Genomic DNA, 11,069 nt, shown 5'->3' with positions numbered 1-11,069 from the left:
TTCCTTTACGCGCGATTTCATAGGGTCGTGAAAAATAAATATTTAGCAAGAGGGTGATATAATTTGCTTTATTCGTAAAATTAGGTTTGTTGCGAGATCGGAATTTGGAGGATCAAGTTTTCTGGCAATTTGTTGCTTATTCGTCAGAAGAGTAATGCAGTTATCACGAAATATAATGACTGCTTAATTATCCGATGCTTAAACACAATGAAATGACAAATAAATTGTTAACGCATTATAGTCACGGCCTAATGATAATTGAATTGTCTAACAGCCATATATAAATACAATAATTGAAAATCGATTCCCCGTATATCGATTTCCCGTAATTACGTATTTCATAACAAAATGCCGGGCTCTCCTTTGACTGTATACCTCGCTCTTTAATCTATACAATTGGGTTCGCGATAGCGGTTGTGAATATTCACGCAATATCGAATTCGTGTTAGATGTTGAAACCGCCGCGAAATGAAGATTCCAGCGGCGAGAATGGCTTCGGGATCGATCATCTCGGCGCGACGATTCCTCGCGCTCACCCTTGCGCGCCGTACACCAGTAAACCAGGTAGCAGATAGCTATAATTAAAAGTCGATCAGGCCAGGCCTTCGCAGATAAAGAGCCGTCACCCGGGCGATTGTACAGTACGCGCCAATAACGATCATCTGATTGATCGCAAGCTCGTAATCGGCAAAATAAATAAGATAACTGCGAGTAACAACTAAGTAGTGACTAGAGTTTTGTACCAATAAATAGTTGCGCGGCTTATAGTTATATCGAGATAATTAAAAGAACATTATGTAAAATACAGATATATATGTATTAAAGGATCAAACATAGAAACAGAAATTATAAAGAACAATTCGACAGAGTCAAATAACGTTCTTTTGCATGGCAAAAGCTTGCTTCACGAGCTTCAATTCTCGTCAAAAAAAGATTTGTGTGTTTACCACAAAATACTGAATGATTATCATTTTTTGTTTTGTGAGGACCAGAAGATGACAGCTATCTGTTTTCCCTCTAATCGTCACACCCGATAAAATGGTTAAAGTCGTTTACTTACTCGAGCTTTCTTCCACCCCCGTCGCTCCGAGCTGCTGTGGCAGTACAACTCATCCCGGTCAACGTTCCTCCGTCGCGAAACGTCTCGCCGGCAGATCGGTTCCTCCGTCACTATTGAGGGCACCTGTACCGGAGAGGATATAATACCGGCGCCGCTATCTGGAGTATATTTTTAACGCCTTCATTTCCGGCCGCGCTGGGACACCGGAAATAGCGGGACGATACCTCGCGGTGTTTCAGGTATTGATCAGTTCGAGGAGCCGGTGCCACACCACCCACCCACAGGCGGATGAGGGAGGGAGGCTGGCACCGGCTCTGGCAGACTCGAAGCTTCGACCCCCCACACGGTCCCCCGCGTCTTCGCCACCCCCGCCACCGGCGGCGGCGGCGGCGACGCCCCTGTCCGCCACCCCCAACCACCGGCAGCGGCGTAACGTCGAAGACGGATCTTTAGGTATCTCCGCCGTCTGCGCTCGGATCTTCGGACTACGCTCCGGTGGCTCCGAAGCGAACGAAAAGGGGGTTGAGTGGGTGAGGAGCGGATGGCTGGTGGGGCGCGTTTTTAGGGAAGAAGCGAGAGCGACGGAATGAACTTTGTTGCTTTCGCGGGTACACACCCGTCCGCGACACGTATACAGGGGGTGGTGGGTATCGATGGCCGCGTCGATGACCGGAATATGGCTTGCTGGCAGCGAAGTCGCTGGAAGCGGCGAACGATGGAAGGGTTTGGAGAAACACGGATAAATGGATTTGATTTAAACTTTTCAGAGATGCGTTGAAAAAAAATATGTATTATTGGCAAGTCATACTAATTAAAATGGAAAAGACATGTATTGAGATATACGTGTGTAATTTGCATACATTAAAAATTTTAAATTAATATTCCTATTTTAGGAATTAAGTTTGACAGTGAATAAATAATAACTAAACTTAAATCAATTTCTAATTTTTTAGCAATTACGTGTCTTTAGGTTTAATTAAAATAGCGTGATATCTTTTTAACGTACAATTAGAGATAAGTTTATTATCGGTAAAACTTAAAATATGCTGTACGTGTTTATTTGCACTTTGTGCGTATTACGAGAATAATTCCCACAAAATACCCTTTCGCGTATTGTTCTATTCTGCGACACAGGTGGACGAGGACATGTGGAGAGCATCGTGCGCACGGGGATTCGCGATTTCCAAGTGATTTTATTTTCTCTAAACTCGTCCCCGCCTTTCGCGGCGGTCCTTAAGCCGGGTTATAAATAACGGCTTATCTTTTGTCGGCTTCAACGCCGCCGCGATCCCGCACAAAGCCAAACTCCATCCCTCCTGTGGGAGAGCCCTCTCCGCCACCTTTTATGCCTCGCAAGGGGTCGCGCGCGCGAGAAGACGCCTCGTGAAACGTGCACTCGTAATTGCTTTGGCGTGTCCCTAAATCAAATCCCGCGGTTTTTTCCGCATTGGAGAACACCTACGTGTGTTTTGCGGAGAAATAAAACCGCGGTCACAATAAACTTTCACCTCTAATAGCGCGTCGAGGCAAATCAAAGTTCGAAAATCGTTCAACCATTGTTAAAGCATTTTGACTAATTGTAAGTATTCTTGGTGTTTTATGCAATTTCTAAAAGTGTGTGGAAATAATTAATATTTTATTTTTATCTTGTGTTACTGTTACTAATTATTACCTATTTATATATATTTAAAAAAAAAATTCAATTTATATATTGTTATCTCGTTATCTGCCCGCCTATCTCAATATGATATCGCGAAGGATTGATCAATCAACAGTTTGTTACTCTTACGTGATATTTATTGCGCGATATGATTCTGCTGAAAGTAGTAGTATACGTTGCGATTCAGATTGGCGCCTGTAAGTAGTCAGACCTTTATGGCGCCGCGTACTTAGACTTGATAAGCATGATTAAACGCTAACTTATTTAAAAGTAGTTTTATATATAAAGCTGCAGGTGATTTCGAGTAATTAGCGACGAAATACCGCGCGTTACGTGCTCGGCTCCTATTAAACACGACTACGTCAGCGCGCGTTTTACGCGGAAAATCAGCGCGATCCCACGGCACAGACATTTATCAAGTTGTCGTTTAAGCGGGTTGTTGGTTGACGGCTGTGCGCGGTGTGGAAGTAGCTTAAGTAGCTGGATTTCTCGCTGATATTTGAATGGATGTCGGCTATTTGTGGTTCACTGCGTCCTTAACAAGATCAGGGACATTGAGGCACGGCACCCCCTGAGGATGAGATGCACGGGCCGCGTACAACGGGTTGGGTCTACGTGTATATGTGTGTTATATACGGTGCGCTCGCTCGCACATCTGTCGGCGCTCCCAAACCTCGGCGAGAGAAGGACTCGTCCTCACCAGACCTCAGCATCCTCAGTGTTTCCGTCGCATTGTCTAATCGCCTCCCGGTCCCACCGTCCTGTGTTGTCACCCCTCTTTTGTCTCTCTTTTCTTCCTCTATCATTTATTGTTGCTTGCCTACTTTACTTTTGTTTATATATATCCATACTTTTTTGTATCACTCTTACGTATGGACGAATAAATATCTCTGTAACTAATGTAGAAAGATTAATTTAATCAACATTTATATGTCATTGTTAAATATTATAGAAATAATTTTTGTAACGTTCTGTTATCTTGTGGACATCTCTCGTAATTAATATGTTATTAAATCTGGAGTATATAGTTCATATTTTTTCAAGGTGTGTTACATTTACTTATATACTTGAGAACATCAAGAATATGTCAACCAATTTAAACTTTTAAATATGCATCGTTATTTATCCTTATGTCTATTTAATAGTTTATATTTATTCATCAAAATGTAAATTGCTCAATGTCTTTTAAATATGCAAGAAATATTTTCACAAAATACAATAAATTTTTTCTATATCCTTTTCTCTATTCTCTTTCTCTCCCTTCGACACGTTGATGTCTTCCCTCATTCGTATATTGCCTCTCGCAGAGGTACGATTCCTCACCCTCAGACGGACCCGTATTCGAATTCACTGCTAAGTTTGTCGATAAGTACGTGGATTGTGATTCACTCATCTAATACACGGGGTTGTTTCCGTCAACGACTAAAGATCGCGAGGGAAGGAAGCGTGGTCGTGGATGAGGGGGAAAATTCGTGCTCGATTAAGAATAGACGGTTCGCGAAGTTGCAACAGGATTAACCATACTCGCGTTCAGTTTCTCGCGCAATGTGCTTACTCTTATTCATCACTTATATATTCAATAAAGAGTTTTTTTTTTATATCCGTCGCAAACGTGGATTATGCAGCGGTGACGATAAATGGGAATCTTCATTATTGTGTTTATCTATATAGGGAAGAATGAGTTAATTATAACAATCGCGCTTTGGAGATAACTCCTAAAGTTTTCAGCAACAAAATTGATAATTATTTCGTTAAATAGATGAAGATTGTACATATCGGGTGTATTATTACACATCTGCGACGTCCATCTTCAGCATACGCCTGATGAGTATCTCATTGCCGGCACGGCGACGTCGATGGTTGCTCGACGTGGATGAGTATATTTCACGTTCACGAGCGCGGTGCTCTCGCTATCTGGAAACGTACAGGCCGACATCCGCGTCGCGCGCCTAAAGAGAGCAGAGAGAACGGCGATGCCGTACGACGGGCAACATGCCAATCTTGCGCGATGCCTTTTATTGCCGCGATAAGCGGTCGTGTTGTCCCTCCCTCCCCCATCTCAACCCCCGTGCCATGTCATGCCGCGCCGCGACGAGACCGGCAAAACGTTACGAATGTAATCAGGACTTCTATACGCCTTAATGGACATTTTCTCGCCGTTGCGGCGCGTGTTACGCCGCGGCGCCCGGCGATCTTCACACTCGCAACGTTTGACAGAAGGTGCCTTCTTTATAGCCGCGGCGGAAAAGAAACGCGATAAGCTCCCGTCAACAGGCCCGCGAGCTGTATTACGAGAAACGATGACGATGGGCGCCTGAGATAAATGCCTCTTAGCATTTTGCTCGGCGATCGCGATAAATTCGCAGATAATTCCATCGTTTAGTCATTTCGAACGATTTTACTTGACTGTAATTTTTGTGAATATATAACGCTTATTACTGTTTATTAATTTTAAGTTGCTAAAGATATCATTTCAATTAATTTTCTCGACGTATTTGTTGCACTGAATTTGTCACAATTCTTATTTATATTTTTATATTTTAAGTATGCTGCTTTACTTTAAAAAGAAAGAAAGAAATAAGTTTTTAATTAATTATCTTGAACAAGATTAATAAAAATTTATTGAAAGAAATCAATATTCTCGTATTAGGTAGAGATATTATCCGGATTCCGGAGATTTTGATGCGCCGCGAAGGCATTTGTTATTTCTGATTATATTACGGCTGATTTCTTGATGTTGTAACAGGATGTTCGGGAAGTATGGCGCAGCGAGGCTTGAATTACGCGAAGTCTCGCCAGTTCAGGGAGACTTAAAAACTTTGATTCATCTCTACCTATAAACCCCGTTCCGGGGCAGGACTTCAAGTTCTTCCTCCAGATAAAACGCAGCTTGGCCCATCACCGAGCAAAGAATTTAACGAGATTCCAGTCAATCTTACTCAGAGCAAAGTCCGCTTTTGTGTTAAGCGAAATTACTTACAAAGTGTTGAAATAACGCAGAGATATATTATGTAGAATGACGGCGTTAAACAATTTTGTGACGAGACAAGAAACTTGACATTTTTCACTTCCCATTACACATAAAAGCGTTCTAATTTTAATGAAGACATCGATCAACGAAGTTAAATGAAATACCGTTAATTTGTCGGATCGCGATAAATCTCCGCGAATGGACAAGAATTTCTGGCCTCCTTTATTTATCGACGGGCGGGCGGTTTAAGTTATAGATGCAAATTAAAACGCTCATTCATCTTATGGTAATTACACGGCTGGGATTTGCAAATCCCTTGAACTTTCTTCTAACTTTCTCCTCCCGTCTTCACTTGTGGCAAGCTTATACACATCGTTATAACGTATCAATGTGAATTAAGAAGTTCGTTGCATTTTGCGTTCGTCGCAAAGTAACTTCAACAATTTTATTTGCACCAAAAACAAATAAAACTTCTTCCAGCTTAATTCGAAAATATTGTTGCGCGCACAATTATTAATATAATTAATAATAATGATTCTATATATAGTATAACGATATATATCTCTATTAATAACATTAAGGTGGCAATTATGTAGATAATAGGGGACAGATGTAAAACTGCTTAAAAACAAGAACGAATTACATTCACGGTTGCGTTATCTCAAATGCACTTTGTCAGATTTGCCTGGGAGTTTTGCACTCAAATACAACACGGCGGAAAATCGCAAGATGATCCCCCAGGTTTATCTTAGTCAGAATAGAAGGGATTAGACGCCGGCTTTTCGCAGGCAGCAGTTATTTTCAATTATCCTTCCGCCCCCTTCGAGGCTGCAGCTTTTCCCCTACCCCTCGGTCGTTTCCTAGCCGCCTCCTGGTCCGCTCTCGGGGGTGTGTAATGTATGCGAGATAAAGGCCGAAGAGGCGCCGTCGTAGACTAAGATATTACAGGGAAATGGTATAAGGTGTGGAACGTGGCGCGGGTGGAGGTGGCTGGCTGGCAGGTTCCCCGCGTGGTGGAAAGGGCAAAGGGGTGCCCATAACTTATCGCAGATTTAAGGCTCTTAGACTTAAGGGACTCTAATAATAATATAGCGCCATTCCGACACCGTTATAAGGAATTGCGCGTATAGCCGGAATTGTGTACTTCGGCGGAGTCCCACGGATCGTGGAACGCGTGTGTGCGTGTATTTCCGGGCGTTGTAATATCGCCGGTCGTTATACGTACTGGAATAATTTTTTATGGCGTTGCTACAGAAGCGTAATACATCTGATAACTACTTCGTTAGAATTTAAACAAAATTATTGAATGGTGGAAATTAGAGTGAAAAAAGAAAATGGAGAAATTTGTGAGAAAGCGAACGTGAGATGTTGACTTTGTTCAGAAAAATGTGTAAATTCCTAATATAGTCTATACGGTTTCTAAATATTTATATCATGAAGTGTTTAACAATCTACACGGTTAAATTCGTGAAATGTGTCTATTTTTATTTTTAGATTTTAGAAACCTACATTTTATTCATATTCCTATTTTCTCGCGTATCATGACAAATTGCTGAATGTCCCGTGTGCTTCCGAGTGTCTTAGATTTTCTCACAAGACGTATCCGAAGGTACTGGGTCGACACGAGTTGATACAACAACGAAAGGTACGGTCAGATAATGCAAAGAAGGCAGAAGAAGAGAGCCGTTGGGCAACGGAGGGAGAGATTTAAGATGGCGCGGCGCCGCGGTAAACAAAAGCCGCGATAAATTTCATAAGTCGCCGAATTAATAAAAGATTACACCGCGGTTACTGCGGGCACCCGCGAGATAAGAAGACTCTCTTGGCGGAGCCTCGAGACCGCAGCTAAATCATCGGATATCTTGCCCCGTGATACATAAACCACCCTTCAGGCTTACTACGTATACGTTGTACACAACCCCCGCGCGTTATCTTCGCCGGGACGACGATGCTCTGACTCCGCGATATAGTCGATCCTCAAAAAGAAATCCGGATGTTGGTTCTCTCGTGATGTTTTCGCGAGAAATCGCGGAAACCGCGACACGGTTGATATACCTAACGAGAGAGAATATTTGTTACCTGAAAATGCTCAAATTAACAATATAGATTTCCCAACTACTGCAAGAGTAACGTGAATTAACACCTGATCTGTTTAATTAATTAAAGAACTAGTTACATTGTGTTATCTTAAAAAATATAAAAAAATGTGATTTACAAGTATAACAATAAATTTTAGATATTATTTATCTAATACGTTATTTAAGATATATATACACGTTAGATATTATTTGTCTAATACGTTATTTTTTGTATGTATTGTTTATTACAATATCCGAAGAAGAAGGAAAAGTAGTGTCTGATGGAAAGATACAAGCAATAACAAGAAGCCTTATAATAGATACAAGTGGCCCAACCTCATCTCTACACTCGACCCTTTCTTCTTGGACCAACGGTTTAACGTCTCTCCCGAAAGACGATTTCTCGCGCGAGGGGCGCAGCTTTCGGAATATTAAAAATTTCATGTTTACGCGGCTCTAGTGGACTCGAACCTGGTTCCTTATATCACGAGTCTGGCGCTCTACTATAGACCACACTGCCGCCTTATGTATTGTTTATTTCGTAGCAGATAAAAAAATACTTATTCTACAGTAAAAAGGGTGCAAATTACAAACTTGCACATTGCTTCCTCATTATTACACAGGAAGCTTATTTTATTTAATGTATAAATTTAATGTATTATATGAGGAAGCTTTCATTTTATTTAATGTACAATTATTAATATTTATTTTTCTGGCTTCCTCACAGAGGAAGCTTTGTGAGCAAAGGGTTCTACTTGCGTACTTAAAAACTATAAAGAAACCCGATATCTCAATATTTGCGGAAGTTAGAGCAAATTTACCGAAATTTCTATAACTCCAGAACTAATCAACCAAATCTTAACGAATTATATATAAAATAGGGGTAGAAAAAACTGAAAAATATAATAAAATTGGAAATAGATCGATATCTCCAAATTTGCGGAAATTAAAGCATAAACAAACATTTCTGCAAATTCAAAATTTTATTAAAAAAGAACCTCTTGATTATTAGCAATTTTTATTAATTTTATTATATTCTTTAGTTTTTTCTACCCCTATTTCATATACAATTCGTTAAGATTTGGTTGATTAGTTCTGGAGTTATAGAAATTTCGGTAAATTTGGCACATACACACATACATACATACAGACATTTTTTTAAATTGCAATTTTTCGACATTTTAGAACATTCTGAACACATTCAGAAAAACAAAAAAAATAATTTTTTTTACGAAAACAAAGGAGGAAGCAAAATTTAATAAGTAATTAATATTGTAATTGTAATAAAAAGATTTATGAATAAAGAAATTTATTACTCGAGTACTTTTAAGAACGGAACGATTGGATCTATTTGAATATTCTGCCGCATTTTTGTTATTATATAAACTTTTATAAGCTACATAAGAGAGAGATGATTATTACCGCGGCAGCACAAATTGATTCATTCGTGCGCGACGTACCATCGCGGGATCTCTATATTTACTTACTATTACGGGATAAGACGTCGCAGGAACTGATGGACAAATATATAGGTCCTTTATTAATTGGCAAGCAGGACACTTTGACAGATAGCTGGGGATGGGTGGAAGACCGAAAGCTTCGCTTTGATGTTCGAGGACCGCGGTCCATTTCATACTGCAAAGCTCAATTAATTAATTGGCGAGAGAGTGAGCGCGCGCTTACGAGTCCGACAGTTCCAAGACAATGTTAAATCTTTCTTCGATAAACGATTGGCAATGTTTTAACTTTCGCGTTTGCGCGACTTGTCGAGGCGACGCGTAACGCGATAGTCAAATAGAACCTTAAATAATCCATATAGGTCACGGATCGTCCGTGCAACTTCGTGAGATAAGATCCTAATCTTCTGACCCAGGCTGGAAACGTTAGATTGCGAAACGGGGATTCCGGCCGTACTCGTTTGCGCGACTAACTTACGATGATAAATTATTAAGGAAATCAGTAAGAGAGAAATTCTAGACTTAGCGAAATGAAAGATATATATATGCAAAGTTTGTACTTCAGCGATTTTCTTCTTTCAAATTGACCTCGCGACATCGTCGCAATTAGACATACTAAACCTGGATATCTTCACAACTTTCTTCCGCAAAAAGAAAGAAAATTCGTAGTTTGACAATTTATATATTATTTACTTCAAATATCTTAAAGACTCTATTGTTAAAATCAAAATCAGAGATTTTGGAGTATATAATAAACTCTACCAAAAACACAATTTATACGTTATCAGTTTAGTAACAGAATACAGCAAAATTGAACCGTACATAAATATTAATCGTCTACTTGCAATATGAAATAATCAATAAAATTTTATTATCAGAAATATATTATAAGATGCAAATATAATCTACATTTTCATCTGTAACTCTTTATTTCCTCATTATCCTTCTACTTTATCAAAAGTCTCTATCTTTGACTTTTTTTTAGGGATGACGAGATTTACACATCCGAAGTAACACACGTGATCAAGATTCATTATCCTCTTTCTTGCTCGCTTTTTCGCTCTCACGTTTCGCGATTTAATTTCACCGTAAAATTAACCGACGCGATCTTTAACGCATCGATTTTCGAATATGACGTCTCCAGCGAATGTTCGTTAAGCGTTAAGTCCACGGTATTAAGACACGGTGGACAGCGAGCAAGAAGGAGGAAGCCCGCGACCGATGGCAGGCAGAGGAGGAGAACAAGGGGACGTGCGAGAGCGGGTCGAAGAAGGAAGAAGACGAAGAAACGAGCTGAAGGCACAGTGGCGGCCACCAGAGGCGGTGATCTATGGTGGGATTACCGATGGCGGTATTTCTTCATAACCGTTTCTCCGGGTCGCCCCTCTCTCTCTCTCTCTCTCTCTCTCTCTCTCTCTTTTATCTTCTTCTTACCCACTCCGGCCGTCCTCTTCGCCCCTTCGGGGCGACGTTCTCTCCTGGCTGCGGCTGGCCCCAGCAGGTTCTCACCGCGAGAGAAGCTCCACGAGCTTCTTCGGCACTGCCTATATCTCCCTACGTCGGTAACGTACACGCCCCCGCGCGCGCGTTCAGCTCGCGGGGGGTTGTATCTTAATAACATTCATGAGCTCAGATATACCCCGCCAGATTTATTGCCCCGGCACCCGCGGATTCTGCGAAGACCTGCGAACCGACCCCCCTTTCGCCCCCCTCCCCTACTCTTACGTTCCTTGGTCTTCGCACTTCGCTTCCTTCGTTTTTCTCGTCTCTCTGAGATCACCCTTCTCGTCTCTTGGCGATTTTGCCCTCCTTGTAGATGAACGTAATTTGGCCGCGACTGAAA

Source organism: Temnothorax americanus, unplaced genomic scaffold, assembly GCF_048541705.1.
Source record: "Temnothorax americanus isolate GAGA-0224 unplaced genomic scaffold, ASM4854170v1 Scaffold15, whole genome shotgun sequence".
Taxonomy (NCBI): Eukaryota; Metazoa; Arthropoda; class Insecta; order Hymenoptera; family Formicidae; genus Temnothorax; species Temnothorax americanus.
The sequence above is the reverse complement of the archived record's forward strand: the minus strand, read 5'-3'. Positions refer to the sequence as shown.